Source organism: Miniopterus schreibersii (genome assembly GCF_964146895.1).
Source record: "Miniopterus schreibersii genome assembly, chromosome: 20".
Taxonomy (NCBI): Eukaryota; Metazoa; Chordata; class Mammalia; order Chiroptera; family Miniopteridae; genus Miniopterus; species Miniopterus schreibersii.
Window position 1 is genome coordinate 24682536 of NC_138122.1, and position 19153 is coordinate 24701688.

Genomic DNA, 19153 nt, shown 5'->3' on the forward strand with positions numbered 1-19153 from the left:
GTCCTGTCGCTGAAGGGGGAGGGTTTTACCTGCACATGTGGGTGACCCGGACCCTGGTCAACCCTGAAGCCACCCCACATCCTTGCCTTGACCCAGGTGAGGCAGGCACTGTCTTCACAGGTTGGGGGAACTAGTGAGCTCTCAGATTCCAGACCCAAGGTCCTGCCCCACCTATGAGACACCCTAGGATCTGTCCCCACTTGTGCCAGCTGCCTCAGGGCGACTGCATTCATGTCCCCTCAGGCCTCCCACAAGAGAAGCCTTCCCTGAGCTCACCCACCAAGTCACATCTTGAACCTGTCCTTCAGCATTTGCTATCATTCAACAGCGAAGATTATTTAATCAGTGACTATCTCCCCACCATACTGAGCTCCACGAGGCCAGAAGCTGCCCATTCTATCCCCGATTCCTAGCATACAGCAGGAGCTCAATAAATGAGCACTTGACATACCTCACACATTCTTCTAACCACCCTTGCAAGGCACTAACTCTCCCAAGCTCCATGACAGCACTCGGAGGTAGGGCCAATAACTGCTCCCATTTCACAGGTGGAGAAGCTGACACAGAGAGGCCCCGCAGCTAAGGGTGATGGAAACCCCTGCCCAGAAGGCACCACCAAAACGCCCCGTGTGCGCCTGAACGCACGCCATGAGGAAGGCTCTCACCCTAACGAATGTTTACTGAAGGAGCAAGTGCAATCCAGGAGGGACGTGAAGGTCTCATTCAGCTCCCTGTCCAGGTCCCAAACCCACCAGGTGGTCAGAGAAATAGCCACCGGGTGAGAATAAACAGTAATAAAAAATGGTACTAGTTTAGGGTGCTATGTGCCCTGCTCTGTGTCAAACTGCATTTATTCCCTTGTTTATTCCCCATTGGAGGAGGGCAGCATTATGCCCATTTTATGGTTGAGAAAATGAGGTGCTGGAGCAGTGGCTTGCCCAGGTCACAGGGTCAGTGAGGGCCAGAGCTGGGATCAGGATCCGGCTTGCTCTCCCTAAACATGAGCGATACTGCCTACTGTCCACCTCCCTCCACAAAGCTGAATCAATGAACTCCTGGGTTTGAGTTGGTTGCCAAACAACACACTCTGGAGTCATGCTCCTGACCCAGGAGGACTGACAGAAAAGGCAGTGGGGCTCCGGGAACCCTACCCCCACCCAGATGACCTCTCCGTGGAGCTACCCACCAAATCTGGGGTCACCTCCTTGCCAGGTGATGCAGAAAAGGGACTTTCCCCTCTGGGCCTCAGTGTCCCCATCTGTAAAGTGGGCTGACATGCTCTTGGCATTTGCTAGGAGTAGTCTAGGGACTGATGTCTGTGGGGTGCTTGGCATAGGGAACAAGTGGCTGATGCCATCTTATTACTATTACTGTCAGGAAAGAGGAGTGCCAGCTCCAGAGAAGGTCAGGCCTGGCTGCCACGAGAAGCCACAAGGAGAGTCTGGCCTAGTGGGCTGGGCTGGGCAGGGGGCATCACGGGAACCCGAACAAAAGGCCTTCTCAGGGGAGAGGCGGCAGCTTCGGGCAGGAAATGGGCAGCTGGAGCCCTCAGCTGTGGGGCGAACTACGGAGGGGGTGGCACTGGGGAGGTTTCCTGGGCCTGTGGGCAGCCAGGCCACAGGAAGGTGGTCTCCTTCTTGGGCCTCGGCCCCGGCGGTAGCAGTTTATTGAGCACTCACTATGTGCCAGGCATGGAGGAGGGGCAATTGATCAGATCAAGCCAACCCTGGGATCAGGGGCCAAAGAGCTCTTGGCGGAAAGCAGTTAGCAATCACCTGGGGGCTCCCATGGGCATCCAGGAGCCTGGGCAGCTGGAGGAGTAAACAGGGGCCTGCAGGTCCAGAGCCCCCTCAGCTGCTCGGCCTGCTCTTCTGAGGCAGGGCAGGGCTCCCGGATTCCCCCAGATCCCATGGCAGGGTGAAGGACCAGGAAGATGTGAGGCCAGAAGATCCCATCCTGGCGCCCACCCCCAAATCCCCACACGAACACGCGGAGATGGAGGCAGCTTCCTCCATGCCCGTCCTCGGGTCAGGGCGGGGGTGGATCTGCCTCCAGGACCTTGAGTTCGGAACATCTGTGCCCACCGCTGTGCCTGCTAAGGATGACCTGACATCTTAGCCTGCTGTCTGGTGTCCCCTGTTCAAGCACAATCCATCCTAAGGGACCTTCAAGCCTCTACCAAGCCAGGGAGATATCAGGGTCTTAAACAGCTGGGAATCCTGGCTCTGAGCTGTGGAGCCCTTGACCCCAGAACTCGGGGCTCTCAGACTCTCTCCACCCAATCACCCTGGATAATGTAATCTCAGCAAGCTAACATTTCCCTTTTAATTAGCAGGCCCAGGTGCAGAGAAGGCCCTTACCCACCTGTGGGAATTCTACCTGCCAAGGCTTGGAGAGGACATTTTAAATTGTGGTAAATGAAGTTAAAATGAGCCAGTCATAGCCTCTGCCCTCCCCCAGGTCCACAGCACCCCTGTCCCCAGCTCACAGGAAGTCGCAAACCTTCAGAGACACCTCCTCCACGCAGGCCTCCAGGTTGACTCCAGGCTGCATGGAGCATTTCTGTCTTTCCCACCCACAGCACCTTCTCCAGGAGCCCAGGCCCTCTCTGTCCAAGGAGGCCTAGAGAGTTGGGGGCCCACTGCCCTTTCACAGCATTCAAGCTGGCAAGATCCCTGGGAAGTAGGGAACAAAGGCTCTGGGGCCCCAGAGAGGCTGAGAGGTGGGGTCTACCCTAGACCCTTGGCTGCCAGCGGGGCCCTGATGCACTCTCTTGGGTCACCTAGTGCTCAGGGACATTTATCAGCCCGGCACAGTCTGCCAGACAGGAAATGTCCTGTTTCCTCTGCCTGCGCCCCCAGCCTGACACCCCGGCCCCAGCCAGGCTTAGGAGGTGGGGAAAGACAGGGACCAGGCCCCAAAGAGTGGACAGTATTCTCCAAACCCCACCCCCTCCCAGTCCCAGTGTGTGACTCCTTCCAGTTAACTGCCCTGGGTTGAGGGGAGAAGGGTGGGATCCTAAGGAGGGGAAGCATCTCAGCAAGCTCCCGCCCCCATCAGTGGTGCTCTCAAACCCACCCACGTCCTGTGCCTCTCCTCACACTCATCACCCTCTCTGGGCCCTTCCAGTGAGATGACACCAGAGTGCCAGCTCCCAAAGGCCAGATTCCTTGTCAAAGGCCCTCTGTGTCCACCTCCCCCTATCGCATATCCAGTCCCCTGGTCCCTGAAGGCCAGTCTCCCCCTCCCCCTCACTGTCAGGCGCCCTGTGAGTCAGCTCCCGGTGAGCAGGGCACAAACTTCCTCCCTCCCAGGCCTCCCTTGGGACACATGGGGCAGCGGCAGGCTCCCCCTGGCCAGCCAGGGTGGGGGCCCACATCCGGGCAGGCCCCTAGAGGCTCCAGGGCTGGCTCACAAGGAAGCCTGCAGCCCAGCCCCCCTCGCCGACCCCTGACAGGGTGGCGTGGGAGGAAAAATCTTCCAGCCATCTGCTCAGCTGCTGGGTTTCCGGCCGGGGCAGGACAGGGGACACCAGGAGGACCTGCTCTCCTGGGGAAGTGCCCCTTGCCCCTGCCAGGAGGAAGGATGCTGGGCTGAACAGCCCAGTGGTGGCCAGTGGGACCCTGGAGCCCTGACCAAGGAAAGCTGGTCACCCAGGCCGAAGAACCTAGCTGTGGCCTCTGGACCTCTCTAGTCCCCAAAGGGCCTCAGGCCCCCAAAGCCAGGGAGCTGGGTGCAGGGCTCCTGGGTCCAATTAGGCTTGACTCAGCTAGTGACCCCAGCTGAGTCACTTCCCCTGGGCAGCCTGCCCGCCTCAGTTTCCTCAGTGAGGTTGGGTAGCTGGGAACAGGATACGGCTGGGACCGAGCAACTAGAATTACACCTTTGGACTCTGTGAGGAGGGCTTCTCCTGCCTGCCAGATGCAAGCAGCTTCCTGCCCCACCCAGCCCCAAATGCTGAACAACCAGGGCCCCCTAGGGACCCTTTTCCCTGCAAACCTAGCAATTAAGTGCCAGCCCCTCTGGGGCATGAATAGCAGTAGCTCCCATCATTGAGCACTGATTGTATGCCAGGCACTGTGCATGTCTCTTCTCCAAACAACCTTACTGTGTGTCATAGACGAAGAGACCTGTCGCTCAGAGAGGTTAAGGGATAAACCCAAGGTCACACAGCCATAGAAATTATACCCAACTCTGTGTGTCAGGCTCATACACTTGGAATATGAACTCACATACAGGCTCATATACCCTGGAGAGACTGGGATTCTTGGCCCCCAATGGGCAGGAGAAGCCCAGAGAAGTCAGGTAACTTGCCCAAGGCCCACCTCACAGCTCCAAGCCAGCAGAGCCCATATTTGGCTTCAAAATCCATGCTGCTACCAGGGAGAAGTAGGAACTTAACAGGAAAGGCCTCTCATTTAAATAGTAATAATAGTATTAATGAGTGCCAGGCCCAGCACTAGTGCTTTATGTGCCCTGTCTCTGTCACTCAAAGTGGGTGGGCATTAGGACTAGAGCGGGAGGCCCCTCCAAGTGCCTCCAACCCCACAACCCTCTGTCCAAGGAGAGGTTCCATCCCGGAGGTGACCAGTGTGACCGGTGTTCCCGGGTGGCACAGCAGGACCCAGATATCCACGGGGCCCCACAGGCTGAACTGCTGCAGGGCTATCGACCCAGCACCTGCTAGGCCCAGGCTTCTGCCATATCTGGAGTGGCTCTCCAGAACCTGACTTGTACTAGAAAGTTGTTTTAGAGAAGTCTCATGCCCAGGGTTCAGAAAAGTGGGGATGGTAGGAAAATGAGCAGAGCTAAGATCCACGACAAACAGTGTAACAACAATCTCATCATTACTCCTCCCCCCTCCTGATCTTGTCATTGTAAACACCTGGCGAATTCCCTCATCTATGGCTCCAAGGACCCTACAAGGTAGGCACACTCCCATTTGACAAATGAGAAAACTGAGGCTGGGGTGGTCAAGCAAGGTCTCATAGCCAGGAAGCACCATCTGCTCACCAGCCCAGAGCTTCCATAGCCAGTAGCACTGACGATGGCAGTGACAAAATCACCACCTCCGCCTGTAATCAGACCCTTCCCGGCCAGGCAGCAGGTGCCTCTCATACACTAGCTCATTAAGTCTCTACCACACAGCTGTTACTACCCATTGAACACAATGGGAAGCTGAGGCTCAGGAGTGTCACCTGTCCCCACCCCCAGCTAGAAAGAGGCAGTCCCCAGGACGCTCCTGGGCCACTGCTGAGCCCCTGAAGGTCCTCAGACCCCAGCAGTTGACACTGCAGTCCAGCCCCTTCCCAGCCTCGCCACCGCCTCTGGAGCCCGCAGGGACTCCAACAAGTTCTAGGAATGTTCACCCTTTGGCTCGGAAGGATTTTCCCTCCCAGAGGGGGGTTGTGGGAAAAGGCTCAGAAAAAGTGTATTAAAAACCCTTCCAACCTCCCCAACAGGCCCTGGCCTCTCATCCGCTGACCCCCAGGCCGCCCAGACCGCCTCTGCCTGCTCCGCCCCCCCATCGGGGCTGGGTTTCCAGCCCCCACAGGCCCCGAGGAGCCGCCAGAGCTGTTTCCGCTCTGGCAGCCAGGTCAGTGATGGTAAATCCAGACACAGCTCCCGCCCGCAGCCCTGGAGACCACGCGCCCACTGCCCTCGCAGGGCCCGTGGCTGGACCACAGCTGGGAACGCAGAATGGGCTGGTGGCCCGGGCGAGCCTGGCAGCTGGTGGGCGTCAGGGGATGCTCACCTCCCAAGCAAGGGGGGTGCGGGTCAGACCTCAGCCCTTCCCGCCCCCAAAGCTGGACCTCGGCCCTGCAGACAGTGCACTGCCAGGCCCTCGGCCCTGAAGCCCCTACCCACACCCCAATTTCACTTCCTCCCGCTAGGGCCGCCTGGCCATGCCCCTCCCTGGGGGCCCCCAGCTGCAGGCAGTGACCTCCTCACCTACATGGCCTGGTCCCGGGAATGGGGAAGAGAAACAGGAGAATGGGGAAACTGAAGCAGAGAGGCCGGGCAGCACACGCAGTTCCTCAAACGCAGTCCCCATCCTTCCAAAAGCCCGCGGCCAAGGGGAGGAAGGGGATTTCTTCATCAGGCATCAAAGGCCTCTGAAATACCCTCCGGCTCCGCTGACCTATCAGTCCAGCGCACCCCACCCCACCCACCCTCTTTGTCATTTTGGTGGGAGGGTTCCCCTGGAGCCCCAAGTCCTGGTCATGAGGGTCCTAACCCAGAGACCTGGGCTCTGGGACCTCCTAACCCTTGTGAACCTCCAAACTCAGTGCCATGCGGGCACCGGACCCCGCTCATCCCCCACCTGCAATGCAAGGAGTGGGGAGAGGGGCTTCCAAAATCGGGGTGCTACCCTCTTCGCCACATGGCCTGGCCTGGGAGAGAGGCGAGGGAGGGAGGCAGGGAGGGCTCTTCCCTGCTCACAGCCTCAGTTTGACTACTTTCACTTTCACGGTCCGAAGCGGTGACACCCCCCCCCCGACCGTTCCTCCCCAGGCACAAGTTGAGGGGGGCCGCGGCCCCCGACGGGCTGACTGGGTTGCTTGAAGGGGTGGGCAGGGGTGTCGGCCGTGCCCTCTCCGGCGCCTCCCTCACTGCCTCGGCTGCCCCGTTCCATCTCCGACACGTGTGTGTGGGTGGGGGTGTCGCAGGAGCCGGAGGGGGTCCCCCCCCCACCCGAGCAGCGCCGCTGGAGGTGCCGCGGGACAGGCCGGGGCGGCCGCGGGAGTGCGCAGACCCGGGCGGGCAGGACGCGGGCCTCCCCGCCCCGGGAAAGCCCTCCCACGGGGGACCGGGCGCCCTGAGGCGGGCTTACCTGAGAGACAGGGGCTCCGGGCCCGGCCGGCCCATGGCGTCGCGCGCCCCCGGGCCCCCGAAACCCCGAGGGGGCGGGCGGGCCGCCGCCCCGGGCTCGTTCCCCCCCGCGCGCCGGCTCCTGGCTCGCGGCTCGCTCGAGCGGGGCTCAGGCAGGAAACCCGGGCTCGGAAAATGGCCAGCGTCTCATCATTTCCGCCGCCAGCGCTTGACAGTTGCGGGAGGATGCGCCCCCGGGCCGCCGCCGGGGGGAACTGTGCTGCGCCTGCCGCCGCCGTCGCCACCGCGGGCCGCGAGAGTCCGGGCGGGCGGCCGGGCGGAGGCGGTGGCCCGAGCCCATTCCGCCCCGCGCCGTTATGTAAAGAGGAACCGGCGGCGCCGGCGGAGCCCCGCGGGGGAGGGCGGCCGCGGCCGGGCGGGGCGGGGCGGGGGCGGGGCCGCGGGGGCGGCCGCCCCTTTCCTCCGAGAGCCGCCGCGCAGGGGGCGGGGCTGGCTGTGGCCCCGCCCACCGGCCCTGCTTCCCTGGGCCCGCCGGGTCCTAGGGCCTCACGCCCCACCCGACGGAGGCGGGGCCTCTCCCGCCGCGCGCCTCTCCCGCCCGCCCGACTCGCCTCGCGCAGCCTATGGAAGGGAGCGAACGGCCCGAGGGGCGGGACAACTGTGGCCCCACCCACGTAGCCCCTGCTCGCCCCTCAGCGCCTCAGCCGGTGGGGGCGGGGCCAGCTGGGGAAAGGCGGGGCCTGGGCGGGGGCGGGGCCTGGGCGGGGCGGGGCCGAGCCGCCCGGCCTCCAGGGGGCGCGCCCTGCAGACTCCCGGCTGCGGGCCTTATCTGCGCGCGCCCGTCGGGTCGGTGCAACAGCGACCGCGGCTTTCATCATCACCCGGGGAAGGATCCCAACCCCGCCCGGCCCCGACTGTCCGCGACTCTGCTGAGCCGACCCGCCACCGCCCCAGCCCCCGCGTTCGGTTTCCGTCCCCACCCTCGGCTCCGCCCCCGCCCGAGCCCGTGCGGGTGTAGACTGACCTCCAGGAGCGCACCTTTCTCCGGGAAGCTCTCCGGGACCGCAGGCTCCCATGTCCCGGGCGCCTCCCTCTCTGCTCTCCCCAGGGCTACTTTCATTTTCCGTCCGGGGCTTACGCGGGGTGAGACCGACGGCAGGGTCTCCCCTAGTCCGAGGTGGAGCATCGGCTCCGCCAGCCTTCCCCCAACACGTGGGTGCGGGCAGAGAGGAATCCCGTTCGCCCCCCTCCCGCACTGGAAACAAGCCGCCCGCGCCCCAGCTTGCAGGGCCCACGGCACCCCTTCCCAGACGGCCTCCGCCTCCATTCCACTGCCTCCGCCTCTTACTAGTCTTGGGCAAATGACTAGACTTCTCCATACCTCGATTTCCTCATCTGTGAAATGGAAACGATACTAGTAACCCCGCCTCTGGGTTCCTGCCAGGGCTGAGTGAGTTAATGCATGCCCACAGTTAGCACGGGGCTTTGCCCAAGGGGAAACACTGCTGTGTGAGTGTCTCTGAAGCAGCCAGGCCTACTCCTGCCCTCGGAACTACAGGAAGGGGTTCCCCGAAAGTGGGGATTTCCAGACTCCACCCAGATGGGGGGAGGGGGGCTGGTCTGCAGTGGGATCCTTGGAGTCCCATAACCTTGAAGGAACTGGCCACAAATATGTGCTTTCCCCAAATATGTATTAAATGCGTACTGGGCAGCAGACACTGTTCTAAGTCCTGGGGAATAATATATAAGTCCTCATGGAGCTGACTTTCTGGGGAATAATAAAGAAATGGGGTAACGTATCATGAAGATGACAAAACAGCTACAGGATGGAGAGTGGGGAGAGGCTCCTAGACGGGAGGCTCAGGGCGGACCTCTCTGAGGAGCTAACCTTGGAGCTGAGACCATGCCTCTGCCCCACCCCACAGTGGAAAGGATCCAGGCATGATAAGGTCTGAGGGAAGGGCATTCCAGACCAAAGGAACAGCAAGTGCAAAGGTCCTGAGGTGGGAATGAGCTTGGTGTGTTGGAGGAAGGTCAAGAAGGCAGTGGTGATACCTAGACTGAGAGATGGGAAAAGGTGAAGTTGGAAAGGCGGCTCCATCACCTGGAGACTGAAGGTACTGGTGGCAGGTTTGGGAATTCTCTTGAGGGCTAATAGGGAGCCATGGAGTGTTTTGAGCAGAAGGACCCGCTTAACTTTGGATTCGAGCTTCAAAGTCTGCAGTTGGCAACCCCTTTGGAGGTGCCCCAGTGATGTTCACACCCCATCTGAGGATGTGGGACGAGGGGGGTATGAGGGAAGCCTAAACTATTCACCCTCTATTATTATCTCTTTATTACACTTGGGGAGACTGAGGCCCAGGGGGAGCAGTTACTTGCCCGCAGTCAGACAGCTGCCAGGTGATGCCAACAGAGCAGCCAGGTACACAGCAGTTGTCAAATGGTTGCTGAAATCTGCCAGCCACAAGCACTTTCCCTCTCACTGCCCAGACGGCAGTTCTGCTGACTTAAATGGAGACTTGTGGTTCTTCCCCTTTTTAATCACCACGCAAGCCGTGTCTCGCGCCAGATTTCTCTGAGGCCCGAAGTGGTTTTCTTTCTCACTTAACTTTTCACCAGCGTCCCCTTCAGAATCCAGTTTCTTATTTCAACACTCTCTGCGACAGAGACTTCTCACTTTTTGGTTTTCCTTAGAAAGGCAAAGGGTTTACAGCGAATGCGCCTTCCATCGCCTTGCCTTGCCCCAGATTTGAGAGCATCTCGGCTCAGACCCCCGGTTTCTTCCTCTGCTCCGGAGGCTGACCGGCTGTGGCTCCTCCCACTCCGCAGGTCCCTAGGCCCAAAAAGAGAAGGAGGTTTATTTGCATTCCCGGGAAACAAGCGAGGTGGGCTGGAGGGGCAGGTCCCACAGCCCTTCCTGCCAGTGGGTGACAACACCTGCCGCCTGCCAAGTCCCAGGGGCCAGAGACTCTCAGGGTTAATAACAATAACAAAACAATAGTAATACTTATTAATATCATTAATAGTAATATTAATAACAAAATGGAGGTTAAGCTGTACAGGATTAATAATAAATGGGTTGATAACAATAAATATAATAATGTAATAATAGGTGACAGGTCTAATTAATAATAATAGCTACTGCCCGGCCGGGCGTGGCTCAGTGGTTGAGCACTGACCTAGGATCCGGGAGATCGCAGTTCGATTCCTGGTCAGGGCACATGCCCAGTCTGTGGGCTCGATCCCCAGTGGGGGGCATGCAGGAGGCGGCCCATCAATGACTCTCATCATTGATATTTCAACTCTCCCTCTCCCTTCCTCTCTCTGAAATCAATAAAGATGTATTTAAAAATAAAAAATAATAATAGCTACTATTAACTATTACAGGATTAATAGCAAATATAAAATAACAGGAGGATATTAGTAGTAATAATAAATAGGATATGACTTAACAGGTCTAGGATTAATAGTAATAATAGGGGCTAATGGTTACAGGATTAATAAAAATAAACAGAACACAACACTAGGTTAGCAATAAGATTAATAATTAAAGTAATATAATAATATAATCATAATTAACAGTTCTAGGACTAACAATACAGCACTTAATAGTTACAGGATTAATAATAAATGGAAGACTAACAAGCTAGGACAGGATTAACAGGGACAGATATAACAACACTGTAATTATAATAGTTAACAGGTGGAGGGGTAATGCCGTGATTAGCAGTTTTGGAGGCTCCCGACGCCCGGTGTTCCTCAACACCAGTGCTGACGCAGGAACTTCCAGAGAGGATGGGGCGTTTTATCCGGGCTCACCAACATGGTCACCAGCCACACGAGGCTGCCGAGCGCTGGAAGCACGGCTAGTGCCACGGAGGAATTGGCTTTGAAACTTTATTTCATGTTGATGAATTAAAACCTAAAGAGCCACACGTGGCTAGCGGCTAGCAGCTCGGGATGTTCTACACGTTAACTCATTTCATTCCCACAGCAGCCCTGGGGCAGGTACTGTGATTGTTATTACTGTCCCCATTTTATGGTAAGGAACCTAGGCACTGAAAAGTTAAGTCATTAGCCCTGATCAGAACCTCACCCCACTTGAAGGACAGGATGCTCTTGTCTGAGGGGGCCCCTAGTTGAGAACGAAGGCCCTGGGGCCATCCAGACATGCTAGGGGCTGCTTGCGTGCTAGGAAAAGCCTATGTCGCCGCAAACTGACCACTAAGAGGGCAATTCTCGTGAGAGCCCAGAAAGAAGAGAGAAGGGCCGCAGAAAAAGACGTCCAAGGTGATGGAAGAACGGCCCCAGAGGCATTTAGGGGATCCTTAGGGCCCCCCTCCCACCGCCAGGGCCTGCGTGGCAGGAGGAGTTCAAAGCAGAAGTTGCCGCTCTGCTCAAGCACCGGGGGGGCTGCCCCAGGAACAGCTCCAGCAAGTCCCCAGCGGCCAGCGCTGTGCCCAGAAAAGCGGCCTCCACCTGGATTTCCCAACAGCTGCCAGCAGCGCCACCCAGGCAGAGGGCCACCTCGAGGGCGGGCCATCTCAGAGCCCTCGCCCGGCAATCCTCAGCAGAGTGCTGGGGGCTGGGCTGCGAGCGAGTCTCCAGGCTGGTAGGGCCCCTGCTTCCGGTTCCAGCCCCGGAACCCTGCTGCCAGGGCTTCCCCTAATAAAGCCATGGATGGGCACAGAGCCTTGGGGGCAGGGATGCCATCCCGGTGTGGCCAGAGGCAGGACTCTGCTAACCCAGTGGGTCCAGAAGGCGGGACCAGAGCCCCAGCATGCCTGGAGGGCAGAGCATTTTGCCAAAGAGCCTTAAGGACTTGGACTACTCCGGACCTGTCACTCCCTCCCTTCTTTTCTGTCTCCCGTTTGGAACGGGAATGTCTGTCCTACACTGCCCCACCATTGTATTTGGAAGCTCATAATATGTTTGATTTCACAGGAGGAGAGGAATTTGCCTCAGAATGAATGGTTTGTACCTTGAGTCTCATAACTGATTTAGATGAGACTTTGGATTAAAAAAAAAAAAGTTTTAAAATTCATTTTAGATAGAGAGAGAAAGAGAGAAACATCGATTTGTTGTCCCACATATTTATGCATTCATCGGTCGATTCTTTTGTGCCCTGACTGGGGATTGAACCCACAACCTTGGTAAATCGGGATGACACTCTAGCCAACTGAGCTACCCGGCCAGGGCGAGACTTCGGATTTTTAAGCCCCTAAGTTAGACAGTCATTTCTTACATTGCACATAACTCATACAAAGTTCAAGACGGCTCTGGGGGTGCCCAGCCAACCCTTTCCCGACCCACCAGGGTCCAACTGAGGCTGGGAGGTTCAGGAAAGGGCCTCAGAACAGAATTCTGTAGCTGGGCCCCTCCTCCCCTCCCTGGGCCGTCAGAGCTCTCCAGGCTGGATCCCCAGGCTGGGCGTCCCATCTGCTGAGCACAGTGCCTAAGGCCATCCACACCCCCGTGCGTCCTTCCCGAGGCTTCGGCTCCCTTTTCTACAGTCCCAGTGCCTTGGACTCTAAAATTGCCCCAGGTCCTGAGCTGAGACCATCACCCGCAATATTATACCCTCCCGGCCCCTCCCCACTGGGTGGGCTTTGCTATGAATTTCCCCATTTTTCAGATGAGGAATCTGAGGCACAGGGCAGTGAAGTGAGGTGTCCAAGGTCACACAACTGGTCAAGTGACCGAAGCAGCTAGCTGGCCTGGACCCAAGGCCTATCTGATGACAAGACTCCTACCTACCTCCTGTGCCCAGATAATAGTGATGATGATGATGATTGGTAATAACAGAATTAATCCTCATGAGAGCATTATGTGCCAGGCCCTATTTTGAGGGCTTTACACGGATTAACTAATCTTTCCAACAACTGTAAGAAAGACAGAGTGTCACTTCCCTCCGTTGGACAGACGAGGGAACTGAGGCTCAGACAGGTGACCTGCCAAGTCACAAAGCTGGCCGGCGGCCCGGCGGGGATCTGCACTCAGGCTCCAGAATCATGCCCTTGGCCCCGCGGCCGCGCGCCCCGCACCCACCCCACGGGCCCCCAGCCCGGCCCGGGGAGCTGCGGGCCGCCCCCTCTTCCGCCGGGGGAATCTGGTTTCTGTGGGGAAGTGACTCAGTGGCTTGAGGCCCCGCAGATAAGTGTTCACTTCCAATCCCGGTAATTAAAGGCCCTAATGGCTCCACAGAGGACCGAGCGCCTGGTTGCAGCAGCGCCCCCGCCTCCGCCCGGGTTCCGCGTGGGGCGCACGAGCTTCCCGGGCGCGAGCTTGGCCCGAGTCCCGGAGGAGCGGCCCTGGGGCGCGGCCGGCTTGCGCGGGGCTCTCGCGCCCCCTGGTGGCCGCGGGTGGCGGCCCGGGGAGCGGCTTCCCGGGCGGCCTTTGCTTCCAGCCTCGCGCCCGGAGCCTCGCTCCCGGATTCCCCACGAGCTTCCTGGGAGCCTCGCAGGCTCCAGGCCTGGTGCCTCTGATCCACCGTCAAATAGCTACCAAGGCCACGGGCACGGCTTTGGGGCGTGGTTTAACGCCTGCCTTCTTTCTTTAGTGCTGGCTGTGTCTTGGGCAAGTGACTTGGGTTCTCTGAGTCTCAGTTTCCTCATCTGTAAAATGGGGATAAAAGGGTGAACTTACCTTATCGGATTGTAGTGAAAATTAAGTAAAATAATTCAGGTAAGTGCTCAATAAATGCTATTGTTATTATTAACTTCCAAGGCACAAATCCGATTATGTGACATGTCTCTCCCCAGCTCTCAACCCGCCATGTTTCCTGTTACGTTATGAATAAAATTCAGACACCCTAGGCTGACATTCCAAGTCCCTTCACAGTCTCAGCCCCAAGGACCTCATCTTGTGACAATATCCACCAAATTCCCTACACTCCGGCCACACCAGGCTTCTTTTTGTCTCCTGTTTTATGTTTCCAGACTTTTGCTCATACTGCTCTCACTGTCTGATATTCCCTTTCCCTTTCTTCTGCTTGGCAAACTCCTACACATCCTTTAAAACCACCTGAAATGTGACCTCTGCCTGAAGTCTACCCTGGTTGCCTCCTCTGTGCCAAGCCTGTAAGGGGGAGAGGCTTGTCCCTTATGGCACAATTACTCATCAATTTCTCTGTGTTATACCCCCCAAACTTTTAAATTTTCAATTAATATTTGTAATTAAAAATTTCCAATTATAAATTTCCCCCAAGGGCCCGATATTTTTATTTTCTTAACCTCCAAGCACTATATTGAGTAATTTTTCTATTATTCAAAGATGTTTGAACTGCCAACCAAAACTCGTAAGCAGGGAAGGTAAGAACACCTAAACAGTTATTGAGCACTTGCTATGTGCCAGTGCTGCTCTGAGGGCTTTATATTATTACCTGGAGGGGCAGCAAGGTGTAGACTCGCGCTCCAGACTGCCTGGGTTCAAATCCACTGGCTTTCTGAGTAAGTTCAGGCAAGCCATTTCATCTCGGTGTCTTTACCTGTAAAACGGGGGTGGTGATCGGTCCTACTTCCCAGCGTTGCCATGAGAAGCAAGACAGACAGTAAGTGCTCAGTAAATGTTACCTATTATTCTTGAAATCCTTCATAACACCTTATGCGATGGGGACCATTATTTCTTCAGTTTTACAGGTGAGGAAACCAAGGCACAGAGAGGTGAAATGACTTGCAGGAGGTCATACAGCTTGAAAACGGCAGAGAGGGGATTAAACCCATCAATTATATGTCAACTGTAATTGAAAAATTAAAAAATGATTTTAAAATGTTGCTTTGAGTTGGGGTTTCATAGGCAAATGAAAGATTTCCCCTTGGCCTTCTGCAATCCTGGGTTTTGCTCGGGGGCCAAGACCTCCAGCCCTACCTCCCTTCAGGTCCTGACCTGATATAGCAGGAAGAGAAACATGTATCCCAAGGGCGGCCATTCTGCATTCAGGGAGGGGGCATGGCTTATCTCAAAGGAGGGGGTTATTAGTCCGTGGGTTTTGCCAGGGCAGGAAGTGGAGGCAGCTGGGTGCTTAGGAACACAGGCCATGGTATCCAATAGACTTGCGTTGTAGCCTCAGCTCTGCCCCTTCTGTGTGATCATGGGCATGTTACTCACCCTCTCTGAGCTGAGGATCAATATAAGGGCCCTGGGCTGATATGCAACACATCTGGATGATTATTAAGGAGCAGGTGAAACTCAGAGGAGGTTTAACTTGCTCCTTGGGAGGAAGTATTTAGGAATTTGGAGTCTGCAGCAGAAGATGGGAGAGGAGTTGGCAACACAGCTCTGGAGGCAGGGCTCTCATATCCTCTGCTTTACGTTATGGAACGAGCTGGCAGGACCTTCCAGGTCCCCACGCCTTCAGCAAAATTTGCTCACACACAGGACCTGGTGGCGCCCAGGTCCCTATTTCTCCCGCACATACACCAGAGGAGGGGGGCGGGCCCTTGAAGTCAGGGGACTCTGGCCTTTCCTATCACTTCACCTCCTCCGCGTCCCTCCCAGCCCGCAGCCGGGACCAGGTGTTTGCGGTGCACAATTTCAGTTCCTTCTTGGGGCTGGCTGGTCCTAGCCACCTCCGGGGTGGGACAGCTACTGCGGAAGGAAACTCTCCCCCGGACCCCCGCCTGGACCGCTGCCTTCCCCGCTGGTGGCTGAACGAAGTGGGGGGTCAGCGGAAAGGGTCGGGAGGCGGAGATCTGGGTGAGAGATGGCAGGTCCCGTGGACACCGTCCTTGGAGGAACTGGTCAGGCCCTGAGTCATGTCCCAGCCACCCGGCACCTACTATCTGACAGGCTCTGTGCCAACACTGGAGATGTGACAAGGAACAAAGCGGCCGAAACTCCCTGTCCTCACCGACCTACCTTCTACCTGGGGGTGCGGTTAGGCAGAGCCTTCAAACCTTGACGCTGCCTACAATTGGCCTGGTTTTTCTCCCACTTCAGGGCCTGCACCTTCTCGCCCCCCCCCAGCTTCCTCCTCACCCCCCCCCCCCCCCCCCCCCGCCTTCTGAGAAAAGCCCACAGGCCTCCCTGATCCCGCCTCTCTCCTTTTGCTCTCTCTGCTCCAGCCACACTGACTTCCTTCACATGTTTCTTGCTTCTGAGCCTTTACATGTGCTGTTCCCTCTGGCAGGAATGCTTGTCCCTCTGGATATCTGCATGGCTTGTGCCCTTATTTCCTTTGGGTCTTTATTCCTCCTGGTAAAAATGGCTACTCCACGGTCCTCATTCCCGATTCATATGCTCCTCCCCTGCCTTCTTTACTCCCTGACTCCTAACATCATCGATTGTACTGTATGAACGCTGCTTCCTTATTTTTTCCCCCTAGTGAGGGAGGGCAGGAGCGCCTGTCTGCCATTTAAATTTATGGAGAAATCCACATGACATAAAACTGACCATTTTGAAGTGAATTCACAGTGCTGTGCAACCACCATCTCGATCTATTTCCAAAACATTTTTACCACCCAAAAGTGAAACCCCTGCCCATTAAGCACTCACTCCCCACCCTCCTCTCCCCCTACTGCCGGCAACCACTGAGCTCCTTTCTGTCTCTATGGATTTATCTATTTGGGACATTTCCTATAAATGGAACCATACAGAATGTGGCCTTTGTGTCTGACTTCTCTCACTCAGCGTCATGTTTTCATGATTCGTCCACATTGTAGCAGATGTCAGTGCTTCGTTCCTTTTCATGACTGAGTAATATTCCACTGTATGGATGTACCGTGTTTTACTTATCCATTCACCCATTGATGGAGATCTAGGCTGTTTCCACCTTTTGGCTATTGTAAATAGTGCTGCTGTGGACATGCATTTACTTCTCTGTCTTTTTAACTTGTATCCTGGTGCCTGGGACACAGTGGTGCTTACTAAATATTGGTTCAAAGAATGACTGATTGGAGGAGACAAAGGCTTTCAGCTCAGGGGGGTGGGGTTGGGGGTCATATGCCTTCCTGGAAGAGTTGACTGCTAAGTGAAGGCTTGAAGGATGATTCCTGGAAGGAACTAGCACATGCAAAGGTTCAGAGTATGGTGCATTTTGGGAACGGAGGGAAGCCAGGTGCCTGAAGCTGGGGGAGTGGGGGGATAGGAAACTGTGTGTGAAGAGGCTGGAGGGGTGAGCAGAGGCCAGGACAAGTGACCGTCTTGTCACTCACTGGGAGGAGTCTGGGCTCGCTCCTGAGGCAGTGGAGAGCCATGGAAAGGCTTTGAGAAAGAGAGTGCCTTGATTTGACTTAAGTTTCACTAGGATCCCTCCGTGGAGAGTGGATTGAGGGGGTTCAGGGGCTGGGGTGGCAGAAGGGAGACCTGAAAGGAGGTTCCTGCAGCCGACCTGGTGAGATATGACGAGTGGCCTGGGATGGGGAAGTGGCAGTGGAAATGGAGAAGTGACCAACCCAAGGCATGATTTGGAGGTAAAATCATCAGGACTTGGTAACTGGTAACGGCAGCCACGACCAAGTTCTGGTTCTCAAATTCCCCTCTCCAGTCCTTCTGAATCACTGTTTCAGACACAAAGAGGCTGGGCTCTTCATCGTAGGCAACCAATGAAAACAACCCAATGTCCATCAGTGGATGAAAAGACAGACAAAGCTGTGGTCCATCCACACAGCGGAATATTACTCATCCACACAGGGAGGAGGGACTGTATTACCAATGATAGCCACCATGTTACACTTATGTTCGCCTCGAAATGGTTAATTTTTAAAAAAATATATCTTTATTGATTTCAGAGAGAGGAAAGGAGGGGGAGGGAGAGAGATAGAAACATCAATGATGAGAGAGTCATTGATCGGCTGCAGCCCGCAACCTGGGCATGTGCCCTGACTAGGAATCAAACCCCCGATCTCCTGGATCCTAGGTCGATGCTCAACTGCTGAGCCACGTGCCCCCCCCCCCCCAAAAGTAGGCTCTTGCTCTCCAACATCTGCCCTTTCACCTGTATCAACCCTTGACTCTGGCAAGAGGGGCTCTGAGAGCCAAGACTCAGACCTCTGGGACAGTTCCCCTGCACCAAGGCCCAAATGCCCATGTGCCCGGCATTTTCTTTATGTGGCGAGCATCTAGATTTGGGAAAACTCCAGCTTGCCGTTCCTCCCGGAGGAGTTAATGCAGCATCAGGCATAGCTGGATCCAGGGGCTCAGCTAATCTCATCAAGTCTCTCTCCGCCTCTTGAAAGCAGAATCTTTCCCCTGATTCACGAGGGCCCTAAGCAGCCTGGCTTTGCCAACACTCTCTGCCCTCTTCCTACTGTTCTTCCACGTGCTCCCTCGGCTCCAGCCCCCTGGTGTCTTCTGCATTCAGACATGCTTGGGATGGTCCCATCTCAGGACCCCTGCACTTGCTGTTCCCTCTGCCTGGGACATCCTTCCCTCGGATGTCTCCACGGCTCCCTCCTTTACTTCCTTCAGGTCCCTGCTCCTCGGAGCAGCTTTCCCTGCCTTCCACCTTGTCTAAAATTGCACTCCCCGTTTTCCTACCCCACCGATGTGGCTAACGGCCTTCCTCGCACAGATCACTTCTAGAGCCCCGGGGGGGGCTGAGCGGCTGAGCGCTGACCCATGAACCAGGAGATTACGGGTTCGATTCCCGGTCAGGGCCCAGGGCCCGTGTTGTGGGTTCGATCCCCAGCAGGGGGCGCGCAGGAGGCGGCCCATCCGTGACTCTCTCATCGTTGCCGTTTCTCTCCCTCTCCCCTCCTCTCTCTGAAATCAGCCCAAGGGGCCCTGCGGATGGCGAGGAGGGGGCAGCAAGGGCGGGGAGAAAGCTGGTCCCGGGAGGGGGTGGACCAGGCTGTTCTGTGCAGAACAGCAGCAGCAGACTTTGCTGCGGGCCGAGAGCACCTACTGTGCGCCACGAACTTGGGACACCACGGCCCGTCTTTATTTCACAGGGGAAACGGAGTCCTCTACTGGCTTTCTCAGGACGCCCGAAATGTCCTGCATTCAGGTTTGTTTTGTGTGTTTTTTCCCGCCCCGAATACGTCACAAATTTTCAGCATTTAGAGTTATTTTGCAGCTTAGTTGGGCGTCGAATTCCCTAAATCTGGCAACTCTAGCCAGGGACAGGGGGAGGGGGGGTGTCTCGGGCTCCAGACCTAGGGCTTCAGGGGGTGGCCCCGCCCAGTCCTCCCGCTGTCCTTACCCCAGGACGCCCGTCCGCTCTCGGGAATCCAGGCCTCCTTTCCCCCGGCCCCCCCCGCCCCGGGGTCCGGCACTGAAGACCCGCGAGCCCGCCGCGGCCCCTTTAAGAGCGGAGTCGGGGACGACGTCGCCGGGTCGGGCTGGCCAATCCGGGGGCGGGACCGACGCGGGGGCTAAAGGG

At 56.7% G+C, this 19153-nt stretch overlaps 1 protein-coding gene and 1 long non-coding RNA gene across 3 annotated transcripts in view; both read right to left on the reverse strand.

The window, feature by feature from the left end:
• Nucleotides 1-6919, reverse strand: part of SH2B3 (SH2B adaptor protein 3) — a 30289-nt gene extending 23370 nt beyond the window's left edge. For both annotated transcript variants that reach the window (XM_081123586.1, XM_081123585.1), the window contains exon 1: nt 6836-6919. The gene's annotated coding sequence lies outside the window, so the exon portion shown is untranslated. The remainder of the gene's footprint in view (nt 1-6835) is intronic.
• A 2300-nt stretch (nt 6920-9219) lies between these two features.
• Nucleotides 9220-19053, reverse strand: LOC308549624. Its single transcript, XR_013997773.1, has 4 exons — nt 18974-19053; nt 14406-14523; nt 14216-14320; nt 9220-9667 (listed from the first exon to the last, which is right to left on the reverse strand). It is a non-coding gene; the product is annotated as an uncharacterized lncRNA (long non-coding RNA).
• Nucleotides 19054-19153: the final 100 nt, after the last annotated feature.